The 25,294-nt window shown below is 39.5% G+C and overlaps 1 long non-coding RNA gene and 1 pseudogene across 1 annotated transcript in view; one reads left to right on the top strand and one right to left on the bottom strand.

The window, feature by feature from the left end:
- Positions 1-25,294, top strand: part of LOC144340848 (uncharacterized) — a 102,086-nt gene that overhangs the window by 67,709 nt on the left and 9,083 nt on the right. The window lies entirely within an intron of this gene.
- Positions 391-18,195, bottom strand: LOC106998514 (small ribosomal subunit protein uS12 pseudogene; annotated as a pseudogene).

Here is a 25,294-nt window from a genome sequence, read left to right on the forward strand (position 1 = left end):
AAGAACAATTGGGAAGAAAATTGTGTTTTAAGAGTTTGTTATTTTAGAGTAACAATAGAAGGAATGCATTAGCTACTTGCTATTTCTCTTACTCTCTATGTCCGAGAAAAATTACATTCCCAAGAAGCAATATACCTGGATTTTGTAATCTCAACTCCCCCACAGAAATTGCTTCTTAGAGATATGACTTAATATGTTGCCCTCTCAATCTTTATGGAAGTGTGCTCTTTGAAGTCTTTTTACCCCAGAAAAAGGTAAAATCCTGTTTGTATCTTAACATCTGTTAGGGAAAGATTTCTTTTGATATTTAGTTAAAGAAATTTCTATCTCTAATACACTTTCTTCTTAGCATATGAAAATTTATTGCTACAATTTTTGAATCATCAAACCTTATGATGTTGGCCTTTCCTTCTTGTTTTTGCATCAGGCCAAGAGAGATGTTGGCTACTTTGACAACCTTAAAGCAAAATCCAGGAATGTCACCAACAGCATGACTTTTGCAACCAAATCTAGCAACCAGAACTTTATCATTTTCCTCAGTAAAGTTTAAGCAACTGTCATTGCATATGAGAGCTGTGGTTTTATTGCATTTCTTGGTTAGCTGGACCCTGATACACTTCTTGCTGGCAGCATTTGGCTATTTGGGTTCAACCTCTACTTTTTCTAGTACAATTCTCTTTGCATGTGAAGTGCCTTCAAAGGGGTTTGCCTTGGGCCGGGTGTGATGGCTCACACCTATGATTACAGAATCCCAGCACTTTGGGAGGCCAAGGTGGGAGGATCACTTGAGTCCAGGAGTTTGAGATCAGCCTGGGCAACACAGTGAGGTCCTATCTATTAAAATTTTTTTTTCTTTTATTTAATTAGCCAGATGTGGTGGTATGCACCTGTGGTTCCAGCTACTCAGGAGGCTGAGGTAGGAGGATCACTTGAGTCTGGGAGGTTGAGGTTGCAGTGAGCTGTGATTGTGCCACTGCATTCCAGCATGGGTGACAGAGCAAGACCATTTCCCCCGCAAAAAAAAACTTAGTGGCAGCTTGCCTTCAAAAATATATGGAAATGGGTCTTAAACTGTTTATTATGCCTCTTCTGGTCGTGTTGGTGGCTACAGAGCTTCCTGGCAGTATAAAGACTGCAACACAGGCCTGGTGTGGTGACTCATGCCTGTAATCCCAGCACTTTGGGAGGCCGAGGCGGGTGGATCACGAGGTCAGTAGTTTGAGACCAGCCTGGCCAATATGGTGAAACCCTGTCTCTACTAAAAAAAATACAAAAATTAGCCGGGCGTGGTGGCACACGCCTATAGTCCCAGCTACTTGGGAGGCTGAGGCAGAAGAATCGCTTGAACCTGGGAGGCGGAGGTTGCAGTGAGCTGAGATCATGCCACTGCACTCCAGCATGAGTGACAGAGCAAGACTCTGTCTCAAAAAAAAAAAAAAAAAAAAGACTCCAACATTTGCCCATCTTGCTGGTGCCACAGGCCCGAGTGTAAGATCTAATATACTTTAATTAAAAATTGTGGCAAAATACACATAATATAAAATTTATCATTTTAACCATTTTAACGTGTACAGTTTAGTAGTGTTAAGTATATTCACATTGTTGTACGGGACTTTTCATCATACACAGCAGAAATTCTATCACCTATTGTGATGGTTAATTTTATACATTAAATTGGCTGGGCCACAGTCCCCAGATATTTGGTCAAACATTATTCTAAATGTTTCTTTGAGGGTGTTTTTGGATGAGATTTACATTTATAAATACACTGCCATGGGACTTTTAACTTTTAAAAATGAGATTTACATTTAAATTAATGGACTTTGTGTAGAGCAGACTGCCCTCCATAATGTGAGTAGGCCTTATCCAATCAGTTGAAGGTCTGAAAAGTACAAAAGACTGCCTCCTTCAAACAACAGGGGCTTCTGCCAGCAGACAGTCTCGTAGTGCAACATGGGCTCTTCTCTGGGTCTCCAGCCTGGTGGCATTTGAACTTGAATTGCAACATTGGCCCTTGCCTGAGTTTCCAACCTGCCAACCTACCCTGCACATTCTGGACTTGCCACTCTTAAACTTTCTTTGTGTGTGTGTATATGTGTGTGTGTGTGTGTGTGTGTGTGTGTGTGTGTGTGTGCATATATATATTCACATCCTATTGGTTCTGTTTCCCTGGAGAACCCTGATTTATACAACCATTAAACAACAACTCTCCCATTTCCCTGTTTACCCCTCCAACTCCCCAGCCCCTTGCAGCCATCATTCTACTTTGTTTGTTTGTTTCTTATTACTTATTTATTTATTTTGAGACTGAGTCTTATACTTGTCACCCAGGCTGGAGTGCAGTGATGTGATCTTCCCTCACTGCAACCTCCGCCTCCCGGGTTCAAGCGATTCCCCTGCCTCAGCCTCTGGAATGACTGGGACTATAGGAGTGCACCACCACAACTGGCTATTTTTTTTGTATTTTTAGTAGAGACGAGGTTTCACCATGTTGGCCAGGTTTGTCTCGAACTCCTGACCTCAAGTGATCCACTTGCCTTGGCCTCCCAAAGTGCTGGGATTACAGGCGTGAGCCACTGTTCCAAGCTTGTTTGTTTTTAGAGATGGAGTCCTGCTCTGTTGCCTAGGTTGGAGTACAGTGGCACAATCACAGCTCACTGTAACCTCAAACACCTGGGCTTGAGCAATCCTCCTGCCTCAGCCTCCTGAGTAGCTGGAACTACAGGTGCGAGCCACCATGCCCAGCTAATTTTTAAATTTTTCTGTAGAGACATGGTCTTACTATGTTGCCCAGGCTGGTCTCAAACTCCTGGCTTCAAGTGATCCTCCTGCTTCAGCCTCCCAGAGTGCTGGGATTGCAGGTCTGAGGCACTATTCCTGGCCTCTACATTCTGTTTCTATGAGTTTTACTACTCTAGATATTTCATATAAGTGAAATTATATTGTACTTGTCTTTTTGTTACTGGCTCATTTCACTTAATGTAATGTTCTTAAGGTTTCTCCATGTTCGTAGTATGTGTCAGAATTTGCTTTCTTTGTAAGGCTGAATAATATTCCATTGTATATATATGCCACTTTGTATTTATCCATCCACTCATTAAAGGACACAAATTGCTTCCATTTTTTGGCTACTATGAAAAACACTGCTATAAATATGCATGTATGAGTATCTCTTCAAGACATTGCTTTCCATTTTTTAAATCTATACTCAGAAGTGGAATTGCTGGATCATACACTAATTCTATTTTTAATTTTTTAAAAAGTTGCCATACTGTTTTCCATATGGCTGCACCATTTTCCATTTCTACCGAGTGTACGTGGGTTTCAGTTTCTTCACATTCTCACCAATACTTGTTATTTTCTGTTTTGTTTTTTAAATTTTATAGTTGCCATCCTAATGGGTGTGAAGTGGTATCTCTTTGTGCTTTTGATTTACAGTTTTGTAATGACTACTTAATGTTGAGCATTTTTTTCATATGCTTGTTGCCCATTTGTATATCATCTTTGGAGAAATGTCTATTCAAGTTATTTGCACATTTTTACTTCAGGTTGTTTAGTTGTGTTGTTGTCGAGTTGTAGTTCATTACATATGAACTACATGAGAAGGATGTTAACTCCTTCTCAGATATATGAGTTGATATATCTTCTCTAATTTTGTAGGTTGCCTTTTAACTCTGTTAATTGTGTCATTTGATGTGCAGAAAGTTAATTTCGATGTAGTCCAGTTTATCTATTTTTCCTTTTGTTGCCTATGTTTTGGTGTCATATCCAAGAAATCACTGCCAAATCCAATGCCATGAAGGTTTCTCCCTATTAAGAGTTTTATAGTTTTGGGTTTTATGTTTATGTCTTTGACCAATTTTGAGTTAGTTTTTTATATGGCATAACGTAAGTGTTATAGACTAAATTGTGCACCCTCTTCAGTTCATATGTTGAAGCTCTAACCTACAATGAGACTACATTTGGAGATAAAGCCCTTAAGGGGATAATTAAGGTTAAATGAGGACATAAGGGTGAAGCCCTAATCTAATAGGACTGGTGTCTTTATAAGAAGAGGAGGAGACACCAGAGATCTTGCTCCCTCTCCATGTGCATGCAGAGGAAAGGTCATGTAAGGACTCAGTGAAAAGCTGGTCATATACAAGCCAGAAAGAGAGGCCTTCCCAGAAACTAACTCTGCTGCCACCTTGATCTTGGACCTACAACATCTAGAACTATGAGAAAATTAAATGTCTATTGTTTAAGACACTCAGTCTGTGGTATTTTGTTATGGCAGCCCAAGTAGCCTAACAGAGTAAGTATATACCTTCATTATTTTACATGTGTATATGTGGTTTCCTCAACATCATTTTTTGGGAAAAGACTGTCCTTTTGCCATTGAATAGTCTTGGCACCCTTGTTGAAAATCATTTGACCATATGTGTGAAGGTTTACTTCTGTACTGTATTCAATTTCATTGGTCTGTATGCCTATCGTTATGCCAGTCCTACACTGTTTTGATTACTGTTAACTTTATAATATGTTTTGAAATCAGGAAGTATGAGCCCTCCAACTATGCTCTTATTCAAAATTGTTTCATCTATTCAGGGTCTTCGGGAGTCTATATGAATTTCAGAATGAATTTTTCTATTTCTGCAAAAAAAGCTGTTGGGATTTTGATAGGAATTGCATTAACTCTGTAGATTGCTTTGGGTAGTATGGACATCTTTACAATATTAAGTCTTCTAATTCATGAACATGGAATGTCTTTAAATTTATTTATGTTTCCTTTCAGCAACATTCTGTAGTTTTCATTGTATAAGTCTTTTGCCTCCTTGGTTAACACTATTGTAAATGGCATTATTTTCTTAATTTCCTTTTGGATTTTTCATTGTTAAGTGTATAGAAACACAACTGATATTTGTATGTTGATTTGGTATCCTTCAACTTTGCTGCATTCATTTATTAGTTCTAACAGTGTGTGTGTGCGCGTGTGCGTGTGTAATCTTTAGGGTTTTTGTTTGTTTGTTAGTTTTTTGAGATGGAATCTCATTCTGTTGCCCAGGCTGGAGTGCAGTGGCGCCATCTTGGCTCACCACAAACTCTGCCTGCCAGGTTTGTGTGCGTGTGTGTGTGTGTGTGTGTGTGTGTGTGTGTGTGTGTGTGTGTTGGGGACAATGATGGTGGTAGAGTCCATCCTCAAAAATATGTTAAGACTTGATACATACATAATTTAGCCTGAATCTACATGATATCAAAGTAATTATTTAGAAGTAAAAATTTTGTGGCCTGGAGCAGTGGCTCATGCCTGTAATCCCAGGACTTGGGGAGGCTGAGGCAGGAAGATTGCTTGAGCCCAGGAGTTCAAGACCAGACAGGGCCAAAAGTGAGACTTTGTCTTTACAGTATGTAAAAAATGTTAAAAATAAACCAAGTGTGGTGGCATATGCTATTCGTGAGGCTAAGATGGGAGCCCAGGAGTTGGAAGCAGCAGTGAGTTACAATCATGCTACTGCACTCCAGCCTAGGCAGCAAAGCAAGACTCCATCTCTTAAAAAGAAAAACAAAAGTGAAAAATTCTGTCAAGAAGTTACTTTGCCCTGAAGTGCTAAATGACTAGAGTTGCCAGTTCTGTAGTTTATAATTTGTATACAAGCAATCTTATTCAAGGTTTTTCTCTGTAAAATGTGTACAGATCATTATAAATGTCACCAAATCATTTTGAGTGGTAAGCATTTTTAAGTTCTGAGAGAATTCATAATATAAAGCAGCCAGTACAAACTGGCAGGCCAAATCAGGCCTGCAGACATATTCACTTTGGCCTATACATTTGTTGGCCCACACAGTGTTTTTTGTTTCTGTTTTGTTTGTTCGTTTGTTTTTTAATTCTCGTTGTCAACTTATTAAATAGGGAGGTTTCATGCAAAAATCATTATTCCTAACTTTTTTGGAAAATTTGCTGACCTGGCAAGACTGAGCCTCCATTCTCACATGGCAACAGTTGGCTGGAGCTGGGGAGCAGCTGCTGGTGCTATCCAGTTCTCCTCGGTCCCCACCCCATTCTGAGACGGGATGAACACCGAGGCAGTGGACCTACCGGTCTCTACAGGAACCTCTTCTAACTTCCCAGCAGAATGCAGGGCTCAGGGTGGGCTCTCAGTAGGTGCTTGATTGTTCCCTGATTCTGATTCTTCAGACTTCTTTGCTTTCTTCCTTGATTGAAAAGGAGATGGTAGGACTATGACCTTAAATAAATGAAATGCCACAAAAGGAAAATGATTTCGACAATTCAGAGAGAAGGGAATGCCTTAAAAGAAAATATTAACACAAATATAATTTTTTACTATGTAATTTAGCTTTGAATTCTTTCTCTTATGTGAGGAAAACTGAAGAAAACAGCACCCAAGAAATAAGCCCTCTGTTTAACACAAGAAGGAAGCGGGGGCAAAAGGTTAGTCAGCCGTATTACAGTGGTCAAATTCTTGAGTTAACATAAATAGAAATAGATACAGAAAATGAGGACCATATGGTGGGCTAGGTCACAGCCACCGTGTGTGTGTGTGTGTGTGTGTGTGTGTGTGTACGCGCGCACGCGTACATATTCAACTTAAAGTATCCCAAAATATTAATTCCCCCTTCTTAATTACTGAAGCAAAGTATAATCGTCAATCCTTATTAAAATTGATTTCAGTATTTCTACCATTCCTATTAAAAATAATGCTCATTTTAAAAGTGTAAGAAATGCAGAAATTCCAAGAAGAAAGGGAAAATACACCCAAGGCCCACTACCTAATATGAACTATTCTTAAAATTTGTTGCACACCATTCCAGAAACCTCTGCATATAAACCTCTCTACTTAGAGGTGTTTCTGATCAGCTTAGAAGGGTCTCCAGGGATGGCAGAGGATAGCAGCCTGAACTGAATTGGAATCAGTCCTCTACTCTCCTTGAACAGTTTTTGATCCTTTGATTCTTTGAACTATGTGTCTTGTTTATAAGTGAGCTTTGACTCACCAGAGTTGGAAAACCCAAGAGACGTTGGAAAGAGGTGGAAGAGATAATGTATACTCATTGAAAAAATCAGCAAGAAAGGAGGAGAAGAGAAGGAAAGGAACAGCATTCATGAAAGCCATCCAAGATGGAGAAAAAAGAGCAAAGTATGATCCAGCAGTGGGGATTCTGTGGTGCAGACAGGGCTGACTTACTATCAGGCACAGTGCTGAGAGGCCAGAAAAGTGTTTTAATTTCTTTAACACCAGAAGAAAAATAAATGAGCCTTTAGGTCAAGAAAAAAGGTTGTTTTTATTGTTTGTTTGTTTGTTTTGAGAGAGTCTCACTCTGTTGCCCAGGCTGGAGTGCAGTGGTGCGATCTTGGCTCACCACAACCTCTGCCTTCCAGGTTCAAGCAATTCTCCTGCCTCAGCCTCCCAAGTACCTGAGAAAACAGGTGTGTATCACCATGCCCGGCTAACTTTTGTATTTTTAGTAGAGACGGGGTTTCACTATGTTGGCCAGGCTGCTCTCAAACTCCCGACGTTGTGATCTGTCCGCCTCGGCCTCCCAAAGTGCTGGGATTACAGTTGTGAGCCACCACGCCCAGCCAAGAAAAAAGTTTCGATATATGATATTAGTGTGTTTATCATTATACCAACACAGTCATAAGACAATTTTTAATATATTTTTATGAGGAAGGGGTCCATGAAGGCAAAAGTGTCTAGGGCCCATAGAAGTCACAAAATGCACCCCTGGGTACACTGTCATGTCCCAAACGATTTAAATTTATTAAACATGTATGTGCTATGCAGTTTTTGCATACCTGTGATATTCTTATTCTAATTTTACAAACGAAGACTCTGATGTCTGTAAGGCGGTGAAGAAAGTGATGGAGTTGTGGGGCCTGCTCCCAGGTGTCCCGATCTTCATTTCAGTGTATGTGCAAAGAGTGCCACAGGAGGGGCAGAAATGGGGCAGGGACCGATATGGAAAGAACAGAATCAAAATTTAAAATATGGAAGGATTTATAACTGGCCAAGTGTCTCCCCAGCCACCACATTTTCTTCCTGAGATGACACTTAGTTGTCAAAATGTATGCTTTTAGGTAGCTCAAGAAGGTATAAGGGAAAGTGAGGGGATGGTGCTGCAGCCCAAGACAGGCTCATCAGGGTGGTTATTATTAGTGCTTCACTTTCCTTTGTGATCATGTTCTATAAAAATGAATAAGACATGACAGAAACAAAGTTTAAGCCCTTGGCATAAAGTTCAAGCCTTTTAAAGACATTTAGTAAGATTGCCGGTTGCTGAGTTGTTACTGTGTTTAGAGGAAGGCTGCATTAAAATTCAGTAGTGAGTTAAGGTTCTTAACTGATACATATGGGCTTTCTAAAAAACCCAGTTTCTCACAGAAAGATTGTTTTTGTCTTTCATAAAATATACACACACACACACACACACGTATATATGTGTGTGTTATATATGTATATGTGTGTGTATATATTTTGCTCCCTTTTGCTATATTATCTATAAATTAATTTTATTCTGAACTTGAACTTGTAGTTTGGTATGTAGCCCAAATGAGTCATTCAAACAAAAAAAGATATGATCTCATGAGCATTATTTTAAACGTTTACTCTATTATTCAGAAGTCTTCATGTTTCTAGAAACAGCCATCTCTGCCTCCCAGATGGTCAACTGTGGACAATGAGATAACCCCTACAAAGGAGTGAGGAGAGGATAGTGCCTCTAGGAGGCACTGTACTGATAATCACACCTCAAAAAGCCATGCTGCTCTGGTCTGAGACAGAGACCGTCCCAAAGTCTAACTCTCCTAATAAACTATCAGATACTACATTAAAAATTAATTTGGACTAGAGTTACCCTGTGATTCACTTTATGTAGATTTAAGAAAGCAAGAACATTAGTTAGCTTACAGCTAACCCGGCAGCATGTTTTCCTTCTTAGCTGCAGGGGAGAATAATGTACAGGAAAAGGTGATGTAATGATTGTCTCACGTTCATTATTCTCTCCCAAATGAATAACCTTCCACAGCAAGGATGAGCTCACTCACTATTAGTGGAATAACATCTGGTGAGCACGGGCCCCCAGCTGAACATGCTATTGATTTGGGGTTATATTTAACCAGCAGAGATTCAACTGTTGTTACATGTATCACATGTGCAGCCCAGTTATATTGCAAATATCTTTTTAAGGGGTAAGGAAATACTCCTTAAAGTATTTTAACATGCAAGACTTTTCCTTATGAAACAAGGCACCAACCTATTCCAAAAGAGATTTTAGGCTATTATTAGAGTGGAATATCTCAGACATGTGACAGATGCCTTGGTTCGCTTTGGCTGAGGCTCGGATGCTTGCCATAGCTATCTAAGTTTAAATTTCAAATCACGGATAGGAATCTCTCTCCTTCAATTTCCCTTCCCATTCTTAATTTCCAGGCAGGCCTGCCACATGGACAATGGTGAATTTTGCAGTGTAATCTCTCTAATAGATTTACTGTAAATGATGAATCATCCTTGTACTTAAATCTAATGAGTAATGCTGTAAGTCAATTTGGTTTTAAAAAATGCAACCTAGCTAAGGTCATCAGTTAAATGTGCTAATACAGAGTAATGTAGATGTTCAGACACAAGCAGAATCGGTCCTAATGGTCAGGAAGCCCAGATACTCTGGAATCTGCAGTGTGTCAAAACCTGTAGGAGAATTGCTCCCTGAAAATCATGACATTTAGAAAAGAAGATAAGAATTTCATTCCATCAGCATGAGGAACACTCCCTCAAGTTTAGGTTCCTCTGATTGTTCTCTTCATAAAATATATTAATACTTTATTGTGAAGACATTAACATGCTATTATAATTTTTATTTAAAAGGCCAGTTATGAAAATAATACCTATTTATTGAAGAAGACACAAGAAATTCAGAGAAGCACAAAGAAAATACAATGCTAACCATGCAGACCTGTTGGCATACGTTAGTCTTTTTTATTTGAGTCTATGTAAGCATTTTCTCATGTTATTAACTATTCTTCTATATTTTATTCTGAATGGTCATATAATGGATATCATGTGACTGTACCATAATTTATCAAATCTGCTCCATCTTGGCCTCTAATTTCTTGCTATTATAACCAAGGCTGTGATAAAAGTCTGTATAGCTAAATCTTTGCACACATAGGTGATTATTTGCTTAGGATAAATTTGCAGAAATAAAATTGTTGGGTCAAAGTGAATGTGTACTTTTAAGGGTTTCGATAACTGTTAAGGATACCATCATAAGAGAATGGGAGATTTGCTTCCTTCCCTGCAAATAGTATCCTCAAGTTAGAGATGCTGCCCAAGTTCCTCTGCCTCAGTCAACCTCTGGTTCCTTATCTATAAAATAAGAGGGCTGGAACAATGAGAAAGCAATGATGTTAATCCTGCCAAATGACTCTCATATATTACCTCATTTACTCTCTGTACGGTAATCCCCTGAGACAGGTTAAATGCCTTGGTGAAGTTCAATAGCTTGCAGAGAGAAGAGTCAGAACTTGAACCTGGGTCTGCCCTCTTCAAAGCCTGTGCTCTCACCTACCTACCTATACAGTTGCTTCCAGGGCTATTACTGTCACTCACTGATCCTATACACTATGTGAGAGCCACTGTCCCAGGTGCAGGGGATTCAGTGGTGAACTAAACAAAGTCCTTGACCTCGGGACTCCTAGTAGGGAGACAGATAGTAAGTGTGTAATAAAGTATCAGGTAGCAGTAAGTTCTATGGAGAAAGATGAAGCAGGAAAGAAGATAAAGGATGGCTAGGATCCTGTTTTAGATAGAATGGTGGAAGAAAGCCGCTGTGTCTGAGTGGATGAAGTGAGTGACGCTGCCATGGAGATTTGTGGAGAGTAAACTCTGCAGGCAGAGAAGCAGCAGTACAAAGGCCCTAACACTGGGACATCCCTCGTGAGTTTGGGGAACTGCACAGCTGTCATTAGGGCTGACATGCAGTGAGACTCACACTGAGTCTATGAATTGGCCCAAGCATATTCTGGGGCAGGGGTAGAGATTAGACACAGGTGAGCACTGAGCAGCCACTGACAGGCAACGCTGGTGGAGGTGACGTCACCTCCATGCTTCTGAGGAGGAAAGATGGCTAACTCTCGTCACCTGATGCTCCTGTAGCTGGCACTTAGGCCACAGCACTAAAACTCTATGCCCTGGGAAAACTCATGCAAATGCATTTCTGGAATCAAAGGGAAGAATTTTGATCCATGGATCATTCGTCCATATCATTTCTCCCCTTCTCCCGAGGAGAAGCAATGTTTGCTCCATATATCACTGAGAAATAAAATAGCAAAATAAAACATAAAGAATTTATTTGACTATAATTATCATGCAGAATTGGAAAAATATTCCATTTCAAAGTTATTCATCACTTTAGAGGACAAACACATCTATCCAGAGACCAGCTGTTTCCTGATGTCATTTAAATTTGAAAACCCCACATGTTCCGCTAGAGGAAGGAATCTAGCTTCCTTTCTGTTCTTGCAAACTTTTTAAATTTAATTTGGGATTCAATTAATTTATTATACATTATGAAGAGCCTAAATGTTCTCACAGACCAATTTTCAAGAGTATAGTAACATTGTATAGTATATCATTGCTTGGTTGGAGTTACCTGAAGCAAATGAACTGAGTAATACAGTGTACATCAGATAGAAGAGATGTGACATACATAAAGAACTTTTATTGTTCCAATGTAATAACCCATGCAACTTATGCAAGAAAAAGCCGGTGTGCTTTGGAATATTCCAGCTTCAGGATTAAATTCATTCCATCTACTCTAGCAGGGAGGAGGGACATTCTTAACAGCTGGGACCAGAATCTGTGCCAGTGAAATACTCCATAAACTACGAGCCATGGAAGATGCCTCCTGAGGACATGGGATAGCCGGGGACAAAGAACAGTCACAGCTAATCGTCTCTACAATAAACACATGGAGATGGGAAAAACTGAGAGGAGAGAGAGTGAGTGGTGAAGAAATATGATGATATGCCTTAAAATCTTTTCAGATGTTGATTATGCAATGTTCAGTTTTAGGATCTTTTCATTTCTGTGATGTAAACCCACCTTCACCATCCCAAATCTTTAGTGGATTCTGCTATATACACAAATGCCTTGTGTGGATGCTGTGCGTGTGTGAGCTTGTGTCCTGTGGGAATTGAGAGACTGAGTTCCATGTCTGGGTTAATGTGGTACAGAAAAGGGATGGCACATGCAAGATAATCTGTCAATTAAACTCATCAGTGGAAGCAGTACTCAGAGCCAGAAATAACAATGAGAGTAAAAGTACCCTGGGAATTCCCAGATATTCTGGGGACAGGCATTGGATTTTCACTGAAGGAAATATGAAATGGGAGTTCGAACCACCTTAAGAGGCAAGGATACTCTTCTGACATCTGAGTTATCTGTTAGTGAATATTTGGAATTGAATGGGTTCTCTCGTATTTATCATGTTGCTTTTGAAGCATATGATTGTAGTTAAGATATAAAATGTAGACACAAAGATTTCTTACTTCTTGGCTGGGTGTGGTGGCTCACACCTGTAATCCCAGCACTTTGGGAGGCTGAGGCAGGTGGATCATGAGGTCAGGAGTTCGAGACCAGCCTGAGCAACATGGTGAAACCCCGTCTCTACTAAAAAACACAAAAATTAGCCAGGCGTGGTGGTGTGTGCCTGTAGTCCCAGTTACTCAGGAGGCTGAGGCAGGAGAATCACTTGAACCCAGGAGGCAGAGGTTGTTGTGAGCTGAGATCGTGCCACTGCACTTGAGCCTGGGCGACAGTGCGAGACTCCGTCTCAAAAAAAAAAAAAAAAAAAGATTTCTTACCTTTGGGTAATGACTAGGGCCTTGGGCTGAATGTCCAGAAGTTACCCAGTTATCTCTGGTTCTCTAGGATATTCTGGATTGTGAATATCCCAATATTTCTTAATTTCTACAGTCCTGAAGAAGTTCTTCACAGGACTGGGTCAGAGGTTCTGAATCGATACACAAGTGTTCTAGAAGTTACTGTGTATTGTGACTATAGAAACAAAAAGAAAATACTTGCAGGAAAACATCAGGAAATATTAGGCTAGAGGGTTTGTTGAATGTGGTTTCTTGAGTCTCCCCGGTTCTTCATGGGAGACAGACTTGGGTTGGTAGCAATGGCAATCTGCATGGCCATCGTTAGTTCTCTCAGATCAACAGAAGCCCCAGTTAGAGGCTTATAAAACTTCTCATCAACCTCACTACCCTAAAGCTCTATCATAATTTTTATAAAGTTGGAAGGAAAAAAAAAAGCCTTTATTAAGTTTTATCACTTGGATAAAGATCATATTCCAAGTACAATTCTTGGTATGCCATATCACCATTTGGCTTCTTTGACCACAGGTTACTTGATGATCATTAGACATCACGTGCATAGATGCATAGCAATTATTTCTGAAGGCAAGCCTGTGACATATGCAATTGGTTCAATACTTAGGAGTGGCAGGGCCCAGCAGGACCAGCCATGGCCTCCCACAGAGTCGTATTTAACAATTGGTTGACTATGATATACAAGATCTGTGATATCATGCTAGCATGTTAGAAGTTGTTTTCCTAAGGGTCACAGTTGGCTATATATAGAACAATGCCATCAGCCAGAAAGAACTTCCTGATTGCATATATAGGATTTGCTTATGTTTACAGGAGGAGTAGCTTCCTATTTTCATTCCCATTCTCAGGGAAAGTGATTTGATCTAGATAGAGTAGAATCCCAGGACCATTTTGTTTGCAAGAAGAGAAACTCAACTCAATCCAATTTAAGTAAAATTTGAGCTTAATTGAGAGAATACTGGAATAGCTCAGAGAATTGAAGGATGGTTCTCAGGAACTACAGGAATGTTGAAGACCTTCATGACTGGAACCAGGCACTCAAACTCTAAATAGCACACTCTTCTGAATCTTATTTCTGTTTTCCTATGCATGTTGGTTGTATTCTATTTTACTACAAGGAGCTTCTTTTTTTTTTTTTTTTTTTTTTTTGAGACTGGGTTTTGTTATGTTGCCCAGACTGGAGTGCAGTGGCACAATTATGGCTCAGTGCAGCTTGATCTCCCGGGCTCAAGCAATCCTCCCACCTCAGCCTCCTGAGTAGCTAGGACTACAGGTGCACACCACCAGGCCTGACTAATTTTTAAAAAATTTTTAGTAGAGATGAGGTTCTGCTGTGTTGCTCAGGCTGGTCTCACACTCCAGAAGCTTTTTCTTTATGCTAGAAGACAAGATTTTCCCAGTCCTGGGCTTTCTTCATCCCTAGAGGAAAACAAGCTTCCTTTATGCAATGTTAGGTTAAAAAAAAAAATCCTGGAGCAGGCCTCTGACTGGCCAGATTTAAACCATGTTTCCAACCCTTGGATGAATTGCTATGGATAAGAATATGAAGCACCATGATTGGCTGGTCATGTGTCCATTTCTAAGAGTAAAGGCGGTGGGGGAGATTCTATTACCATAAAAAGAGTGTAAGATTCTATTACCATAAAAGAACTGTGCGCCAGGGAGCCATACAAGTTGGTATGGTACATCTACTGGAATTTTCCCACTGTCTCCCTAACCCTTATGGAGATCACTGAGAAGAGGAAGATTACCCATGAATTCAATCTGGCCCAAAGAAGAAAGCTGCTTCTTCATCTCCATGTGACTAACGTTGGTCCTTGGGGCAGATGGTTCCTTTGGCAAGATACTATGGTAGACTTTATTTCTGAAGCACAGGTAGAAATTGTTTTGTTTGTAAGTAGGAAATTGTTTTGTTTGTAAGTAGGAAAAAGAGACCAAAACTTCTTGGCATTATCTTGTAAAGTGCTAGTAGGCAGGGAAATTTAGGCAGATAACCTCACATTTAAAAACAGTTTATCTTCTCTAACATGGATCAGAGTATACTTTCCAGTAGAAAGTATTGTTTCTACTGGAAAAGGCATATGAGATGTATTTAGTCCAACAGTTACAGTGAAAACTGCAAGAATAATGAGGATGCTTAGGTTTAAGTTGGACTGTCACGGAGATTTCAAAAGAGAGATTGAACTTGTGGTGCAAAGCCCACCATGGCTGTCCTATGAGGCTCCTCATTAAAAGCAAAACAAAACTAAAGAAGGCAGTCTCCTACTGTGGGTGGGATATATACAGTAGGAATAAAGATTTACATTTGGAGAACTGAAGAACTAAGCATTTTTAAAAGGGGCAAGAGAAGGCTGGGCTTTTCAGCTAAGGGGGCAATGTTAGGAACTGGAATATTTCCACAGGAAGGCACGGGTAAAGGACTTCCAGTTTTTTCCCCACTTGGGCTGTGAGATTTGTCATATTTGTCATGCAATGTTAAATTTTTTCTCCTTATCTGACAAATCCCTCTAATTTTCACCAACCCTTTAAGTCTATTAGACAAGCACAAGTTCTATGTTGGTAGTATTGTGGGGAATTAAAGAGAAGAGCAACAAAAAGAAGCATGATCCTGTATCCTTCCATGGAGATCATTATCACAGCACGAGAAAAGGAATCCCAGATCATCCAGGTGGCACCAGGACAGAGGATCAGGGCAGAGCTGAAGGCAATGGAGAGGAACAAGTGACTCATAGAAACAGCTGCAAAGAGGGTGATTCAGGAACAAACTGAGGGACAAACATCCTCTTTCTCAAATATTCTAGAGGAAGGTGACTTTCAGAGGTTAAGAAATGGGAATGGTGGGGGGAAGACACATATTGATTTTATTCTCTGCAATTAGACCCTTTTGCTCCTCCTCTTATTTCCCTATTTCTCAAAATTTATTACATTAATTTCTCTCTCCAAGATGGATCAAATACGCTTTGCTTATACAAGTATTTAGAGTTCATTTTATTCAACCATGAATTTTTATTAATTATATGTCTGTCATCCCCATTAGACTGAAAAGACAATGGCTATGACCCGCATACAGGGAGGATGGTAACTGAGATAGTGCTTTGCATACTGTTGTTGCTTAATAAATGGCTTTAAATTGATTTGAAAATGGTTTACTTAGTTGACTTCCTTCTTTGCAAGAGCCGACTCAGACCCACTGGCACTTCATTTTCTCCTTTAAATTGCCATATTATCTAGAATATTTTAATAACTTTCACCATTTTGAAATGATGCTAAATTGAACTAATTTTTCACTAAGCTTCTCAAGGAAGCAAAATCACAAATACTTCAGGTGTCATAAAATCAAAAGTACACATTGTCTTCCCACAAAGGGAAGAACCACAATGAGGTATCTGCTCTTAAGAAAAGTTCTTGATACTTTTAGGATGATCTCAACTTCCACTTAGGAAGTTGGACTGTTTCAGGAAGAGAGTAATTGTTGACCGAGAGGGAGTCAGATTTTCTAGTGATCCAACTTGAAAGGGCCAGCTATTGACAAATTGGTACTTTAAAATTTTTCTGCTTGACAAACAATCCCTAACTCCAACCTTCTTTAATCACTACATATTCCTGTGGATGTAACAGGCATTACATAAAGGGAGAATCTCAAACACAAACCGTAGCTTTTTTCATTCTACCAGTCTTCTCTGAGCAATTCCATTTTTTTTGTTGTTGTTGTTGTTTTAAAATGAATAACTGAAGATAATTTTGAATCCTGGAACATGGCTGTGATATGGAAAATGAAAATAAAAGAGTACAAAATAACATGTATATTGTGATTGCAGCTATTTAAAATATTTATGCCCATGAAAGATAATACTGCAAAAATAGCATAATTGTGTTGGAGAAGAGCAGAAGGAAGAAAGAAGCTGTATTATTTTGGTCAAATGTGATCCTTCTGTAAAAGAGACACCTGAAAATACAGTGGCTTAAAGGGCCAAAGTATTTGCTTTCCTCTGTACCAGTCCAGGGCAGGGAGGAAGGCAACTCTGCTCCATGTGGCCACCCAGAGACCCAGGCTCCTTCTGTCTTGCTCCCTTGTCATTCCCTAGGGCATTGTCCTCATCTGCTGGGTTGCAGTCATGACCGTGTTCAGCTCAAAGAAAGTGGACACAGTGTGGGGGAGTTTGTGCAATATCCTAGGGTCCATACTGGGAATCAACACTCCTATTTCTTCACCTGTTCCTTTGATGAATATTGTCTCGTGGCAACACCTAACTCACTGCAAAGAAGGTTGGGAAATGCAGTCGAGTTGGGCTCTCTTGTTCCCAGAGCAAAGTAGAAAATGGATTTTGGCTGATAGTCTCTGTTGTTATAGTTACCAATCATTGAGAATTGTGCTTAGTGATTTACACATACTGCCTCATTTAATCCACAAAACTTCATGTCCAAGATCTCCTTGCTTATAATAGTTACCAAACATATCGTCCTTGCATTACACCTACTGTCTTTCAGCATAATGGCATTCTGAATATTTATTATCTTAAAATATTTTAATGTTGTTATATAGTAGTTCCAACTTACAGAATTCATATTTCATTATCTCTAAAGCTCCTTTCGGCTCCGAAGTATTGCTTATTTATTTCCTACAAAAAAGAAAACAGGGCTCTATGGACCATTGACTGGAACTGAGGTGGTAGGAGGGGGTGGGACTCTAGGAAAATGTGAGATGAAAAGAATGGAGAACTATTGATTCATGTATTATGACTTTTATATCCCACATATTTTTGTTTCATTATTCATCTCCATCAATATCTAGTTTTTAAAATTTGCTTTGCATATTTTAAAAAATTCAGTAGATTATTATATCAGAAATATGTTTAGGATCAGAATTCTGTGACTTTATTAACCATACGAATGTGGGCTTTTAATATTGACACTAGAGAACAAACCATTTTTATCATATTCCCTAATTTCTGACCTATAAGACCTTCCCCACATACACACATATACTTGTTAACTAAATCATGCATTTTAGTGTCATCCTTGGGTGCCAGCTATTCCAACATATGCCCCAAATCTGATAACTCATCAAGTACCATCAATTTTACTCCTTAAATGTATCTCTTTTCTCCCTTCTCCCTAGTCCCCTCTCAGAGTAACCACAGCTGACTGCTATTGTTATCTGCATGTTCTAGTCTAATCCATTCTGTATACTGCTGCCAGAGAGATCTTTTCTAAAGCACAAACCTGATCATGGAACTGTTTGACTCACAACCGTTCTGTGACTTTCCAACACTTTCAAAATATGGACCACCTGGTTTCACTGACATTCCCTACCTCCTAGCCCACCATATCAAACTCCATGCAGGTCTACACATATGCCATACACTCTCTTACTCCTGGGCCTTTGCATATGCCGTGGCCTCTCACTTGGCTATCTTCTAGCATACCCCCAAGTCTTTCTACATGACTACCCCAAAAAGAGTTAATTGCCCTGTCTGTGTGCTTCCCTAATACTCTGTCCTTAAACCTACTTATTAAACACTTATTAGACACTTATTAAAGTATCTTAGGATTGTCTGTTGATTTGTCTACCTCTGTATCTTTTTTTTTTTTTTTTTGAGACGGAGTCTTGGTGTGTCACCCAGGCTGGAGTGCAGCGGTATAATTTCAACTCACTGCAAGCTCCACCTCCTGGGTTCAAGTAATTTTCCTTCCTCAGCCTTCCAAGTAGCTGAGATTACAGGCGTGCTCCACCATGCCTGGCTGATTTTTTGTATTTTTAGTAGAGATGGGGCTTCACCATGTTGGCCAGGTTGGTCTCGAACTCCTGACCTCAAGTGATCTGCTCGCCTTGGCCTCCTAAAGTGCTGGAATTACAGGTGTGAGCCACTGCACCCAGCTCTCTCTGTATCTTAATTATAGGCCACTAGAAGGTAAGAATCGTCTTTTACTTGTTTGGTCTTCAGTGCTTGCCATTAGTCTGGATTGAGATAGGCACTCATTAAATGTTTTCTGAAGAAAGGAAGTAGGAATGGAAAGTCCTGACTTATCATTTAATCTTCATCTTTCTTAAGAAGAAGTGATGGAAATATCTATTGACTCTGATGTTACTCTGATGTCAGCCCTTCTTGAGCCTGCAAGAAGTAAAGTGAATAATTCAGGGCTCTCTGACTAACAGAGATGATGGAAGCAATTGCTTGTCCTCACTGCTGGAGCCCAGAAATAAGTTGAATGAATCATACTTATGTTCCTGGTATGCATGCCATGAAAATGGTCTAAGAACTCCTAGCAACTCTCTCAAAATTAAGACAAATTTCAGTGTTGGCTGCCTAACATGTTTTCTGGCACATATATTTCCAAGCTCCACACTTGGCAGAGAGATGGTATCATAAAATTGAACATGATTGTGTTGGATAAGTAAACTGTGCTTCTGGTAATATACGCACAAAAGTTACATTTATATTCTCATTCACTGAGGTATGTAGGGGTGACTAACAAAGATATATCTGAGATGGGTGTGAGTCCAGGGCAGGATTAGGGCCTAAATTTGGCTGCTGAATGCATGTCCACTGACCTTTTCAGTATCTGGCAAACTTTACTTTAAAAACAGGGTTGATCTTTAAATTATGACTAGAAAAATCTTAGCTAAGCAGCAGTCCCTGCCCAACCTCCTCCCACTCCCAAATAAGAGAATAATGGTCTCTGTCTTTAAAAAGTTGCAAACTATCCTCTAAGTAGGTAGGATCCACATGGCAGATCATTCTTAAATTTCCAGAGCCCTCACTAGAAGTTTCATATCAGTAAGGAATTAAGTTCTGTTGTGAATACAGAAAACCCTGAATATATAGAGGCTTAAACAAATTGAGAGTTTTGTGTTTCTCTTGTCGTAAGTTCAAAGGTAGAAAATCCAGCTGGTAAAGCAACTTCCGAATGCCATCAGGGACTGTTTTGTGTTGAATTGTGCCATCCTAAAAGATAAGCTGAAGTCCTAAGCCCTGGTACCTGTGAATTTGATGTTTTTGAAAATAGGGTCTTTGCAGATGTAACCAAGTTAAGATGAGGTTATTAGGGTGGGCTCTAATCCAACGTGACTGGTGTCCTTATAAGAAGTCAAAATTTAGATAGAGCACTCAGGAAGATGGCCATCTGAAGATGGAAGAAGAGATTTAAGTTACACGGTAGCAAACCCAGGAATACCTGGGGTTCCCTTCTAAGGGGCAAAGAAGGATCCTCACCTAGAGACTTCAGAGGATGCGTGATCCAACCAACACCTTGATTTCAGACTTCTGGCCTCCAGAACTGTAAGAGAACAGATCTCTGTTGTTTTAAGCCACCCAATTTTTGGAGTTTTGTTCTGGAAGCCCTGGGAAATAAATACAGGGATGTAGGATCCTTCCATTTTTCAACTCTGCTGAGCTCTCTTTGCCTCATACTCACATGATGGCTGGTTTGCCTTCAGCATCTTGTTTAAGTCCCATGTAGGAAGAAAAGAAAGGAAAATAAACAAAAGGCATTCACCAGTGAGATCTACCTTCTTTATTTTCCTGAAAACTGGCATTTTGTTTGAAGAGAGAATAAAAATTACTTACATTAATATCTCTATGTGTCTTTTTAAATTTTAAAAATAAACTTTGTTAGAGCAATCTTAGTTTCACCATGAAACTGAGCAGAAAGTACAGAGTTCCCATATACTCCCTGCCGCCACATGCATAACCTCTCCTGATATCAACATCCCACACCAGAATAGTACATTTGTTACAATGGATGAACCTGCATTGACATATCATTATCACCCAAAGCCCATAGTTTACCCTAGGGTTCACTCTTGGTGTTGTACATTTTGTGGGTTTTGACAAATGTATAATGACATGCCTATACCATTATAGTATCTTACAGAGTAGTTTCACTACCCTAAAAGTCCTCTGTACTCTGTCTATTTGCCACATCCCTGGAAAACACTAATCTTTTTACTATCTCCATGGCTTTGCCTCTTCCAGAATGTCCTATAGTTGGAATTATACAGTGTGTATCCTTTTGATACTGTTTGGCTTTGTGTCCCCACCCAAATTTCATCTCAAATTGTAATCCCAGGTGTTGAGGGAGGGACCTGGTGGGAGGTGATTAGATCATGGGGGCAGTTTCCTCCGTTCCTGTTCTCACGATAGTGAATGAGTTCTCACAAAATCTGATGGTTTTACAAGGCAGTTTTCCCTGCTCTGTCTTGCACTTGCTCTCTTGCCTGCTGCCATGTAAGACATGCCTGTTTCCCCTTCCACCATGATTATAAGTTTCCTGAAGCCTCCCTATCCATGCAGAACTGTGAGTCAATTAAACCTCTTTCCTTTATAAATTACCCAGTGTCAGGTAGTATCTTTATAGCAGTGTGAAAATGGATGAATACACCATTTCAGATTAGCATCTTTTACTTAATAACATATATTTAAGGTTCTTCCATGTCTTTTCATAGCTTGATCATTCATTTCTTTTTAGTGCTCAATAATATTCCATTCTATCAATGTACCACAGCTGGTTTATCCATTTCACCCACTGAAGGAAATCTTGGTTGCTTCTTAGTTTTGACAAATATGAATTAAGCTTCTGCAAACACCTGTGTGTAAGTGTTTGTGTGGACATAAGTTTTCAGATCATAAGGGTAAATAGTAAGGAGTGTGATTGCTAGATTGTAGGTAAAAGTATGTTTAGTTTTGTAAGAAATGGCCAAACTATCTTTCAAAGTGACTGTACCAATTCGCATTCCCAGCAGCAGTGAAAGAGTAACTGTTGTTCCACATCCTCCCCAGCATTTAGGGTTTCAGTGCTTTGGATTTTGGACATTTTAATAGACATACAGTAGTATTTCATCATTTTAGTTTGCAATTCTTTAATGATATGCTATGTGAAGCATCATTTTATATGCCTATTTGCCACATCTTCTTCGGCAAGGTGTCTGTTCAGTCTTTTGTCCATGTTTACATCAAGTTGTTAATTTTCTTATTGTTGAGCTTCAAGAGTTCTTAGTATAGTTTGGATAACAGTGCTTTATCAGATAAGTCTTTTGCAAGTATTCTCTCCCTGTCTGTAACTTATCTTGCCATTATCTTGGGAGTCTACTTTCTTTTTTATTTTATTATTTTACTTTATTTTATTTATTTAGAGATGGAGTCTCACTCTTTCACCCAGGCTGGGGTGCAGTGGTGCGATCTTGGCTCACTGCAAGCTCCATCTCCCAGGTTCATGCCATTCTTCTGCCTCAGCCTCCTGAGTAGGTGAGACTACAGGTGCCTGCCACCATGCCTAATTTTTTGTATTTTTAGTAGAGATGGGGTTTCACCGTGTTAGTCAGGATGGTCTCAATCTCCTGACCTCGTGATCTACCCTCCTTGGCCTCCCAAAGTGCTGGGATTACAGGTGATACTTTCTTTTAAAAAGCTTTACTAGAGGCCTCAACCAGTGACTACTACTTCCATCTCCTGATCACCCCATGAGCAATGGTGTCTGAAAATGCATTATTTTGGCTAAACACACTGTAGGCACACATTAAATCGGGGTTCTCTTAGTAAGGAAGGAGAGAGCAGCTGTTGAATGGGGTATTATTTCCATTTGGGCTGGCATAACAAAATACAAGAGGATGGGTAGCTTATAAACAATAGAAATTTATTTCTTACAGTTCTGGAGGTTGGTAAGTCCAAGGTCAAGAGAATGGCAGATTTTGTGTCTGGTGGAGCTTGCCTTCATAGATGATGTCTTCTAGCTATGTCCTTACATGATGGAAGGGGCAAGCTAGCTCTCTGGGGTTCTTTTGTAAGGATACAAATCCCAATCATGAAGGCTCCACCCTCATGACCTAATCACCTCCCAAAGGTGATACCATCCTCCTAATACCATCACATGGATGATTATGTTTCAACATATGAATTCTGGTGTGGATACAAACACACAGACCACAGCAAGTGGGCATTACTAGTGTTTGTCACAGAAACCCTTTTACCTAGGGCCTTGTAAATAGTTTTATGACAGAGTAGAACTAAGATTCTAAATGAACAGAATCCCATGTGCTTCTTTCTAAAATATTAAATATTATAGAAACTAAAATCTAAAAGGGCAGTTACAGGCTGTCTAATCAAAACCTCTTATTTTATACATAGGGAATAATTCTCCAAGATGTGTAAGCAGCGTAATCAGGGTTTACAAAGCTAGTTGGTACCAGAGCCCTTGACTTTCATAGAGAGTCATTGTACCTGTTTTAGTGTGCAGTTCATCTTTAGAAGGCAATATCCTAATAATTTCTTTACCAAGCTAAGAAAAGCACAATTTCTTTAGAAGGTAATATCCTAATAATTTCTTTACCAAGATACAGAAAGCAAGCTAATAGTCTACTAGACACAACAAACCTCACCCAAATAGCTAAGTGTAGCATCCATTCACTTTGCTTCTTATATCTTATTTCTAAGCTTGAGGCAGAAATGAAAGGTTTGTATTCATAAGGCATAGGAGCTACAACCTAGATGACTTATATTTGTTAAAAAAAATAATAATAAACTCTCTGTCTACTCAACTTTGTTGATTCCATGACTAGATTCCTAGACCAAGAAACATAAAAAGTAAAAATTTGGCTGATTTTAGACCTCTAAAAAGAGTAAGGAAAATAATTTAGTCATATATTTCCAAAAAACTGTTTGTTAAAGTCATGAAGTTTGAAAAGCATCATGGAAGACATCTTGGATCGATGTATGTTCTTGAAATTGGTCCCTAAGTGTTAGAGGTTCAGATGATTTTATGATTTACATATAAAAAGTGTACTGCAAAGTTAATGGAGCTAGGCTGGATGGCATGAAGTTTTATATAAAATAAAATACATTTAGCATTCAGGTAAGAGAAAATGTATCTATTTCATTAATCAACGTTACTTCCACAATATATACAGTAGCACATAATGAGATCTAATCCACTCACCAAGATATAAATTTATCAGGTTAGGAGAATGGGCCTCTATTATAAATCAGATGTTAACAGTAGCTTATGGTTTCTTAAAATGCAGACACTGTTTTTGAACTGATCTAAAGAAACTTGCATGGAAAAATTTGCTTCATAATGATATAAACTGTAATGCTTAGGGGTCCTGTTCTCTGAGTCATTCTAATTTTGGTTTATATACTGCTGAATTAAGCATTGCCTCAGAAGAGCGAGTCATGGGACAACGAGCAGGAGATCAGGACAGGGACACTGGAGGAAAAAGTAACCGGCAGCTTGTCCTGAGGCTCTCCTGCTGTACAAGCTTCCACACACCTGCCAGGGAAATTTTAAAATGTTGACTGTATTCATAAGGACATTTCAATGGTTTGACATTTGAAGATACAAAAGTGGAGGCAGGGAAGAATCTCCCTCCTATTCCTGCTCTCAGCCACCCTTCTCTCTCTTTTTTTTTCCTTTTTTTTTCTTTTTTTTTTTTTTTTTTTTTGAGACATAGTCTCACTCTATCACCCAGTCTGGAGTGCAGTGGCACGATCTCAGCTCACTGCAACCTCTGCCTCCTGGGTTCAAATGGTTCTCATGCCTCAGCATCCCAAGTAGCTGGAACTACATGCATGACCCACCATGCCCAGACAGCTACCCTTTCTTAAGGCAACTCATGTTAAACATTTTAAATGTACTCTCATAACATTATATTCATGGATGGATGGATGTATTCATGATTTGTTATTCATCTCATTTAGATAAAAGAATTAATTGATACCAATGAAAGGTGAAGATAATTTGCCATTTGACACAGGCCAAAAATTTTGGAGTTATCCTCCCTTCCTTCCTGCATTCCTTCTTCCTTTGCTTCCTTCCTTCTTTTCATGCCCTATCTCAACGCATCTCCAATATAATTGGCCTTCCTTTCAAAATATATGTAGATTTAAAATATTCCTCACCACCTACACCTACATCATCCTGGCCCCAGACACCAACATCTCTCACCTGGACTATGTCAACAGCTTCCTCGTGCTTCTCCTTGCTTCCTTCCTTGTCCCCTTTAAAACTAGTGTGATCCTAAAGCAATCCAAGTCAGATCACATCACTCCTCTACTCAGAACTTTCCAATGGCTTCCTACTTTACTTAGAGAAAATATGAAATCCTTACAATGGGCCACACGTCGCTTTATCATCTGGCTCTATGTCTCCTTGATCTTATCCACCAACTGCTCTCATTCTCACTCATTGCCCAGTCACACTGTCTTCCTTGCTTTCCTTAAACTTATCAGCCTTACTCCCACCCCACCAGTTGTTCAGCTGTTTTCTCTGTCTGCAGCCCTTCCCAGCCACCTACATAGATGGTCCCTCACCCCCTTCCTCTACTTGTTCAAATGGCACCTTCTAGGCGAGGCCTCCCTAACCACCCTGCTTAAAATGTCAGCCTCCTCCCCAGCCCCTGTATTTCCCAAC

The sequence above is a fragment of the Macaca mulatta genome, chromosome 5, assembly GCF_049350105.2.
Source record: "Macaca mulatta isolate MMU2019108-1 chromosome 5, T2T-MMU8v2.0, whole genome shotgun sequence".
NCBI lineage: Eukaryota > Metazoa > Chordata > Mammalia > Primates > Cercopithecidae > Macaca > Macaca mulatta.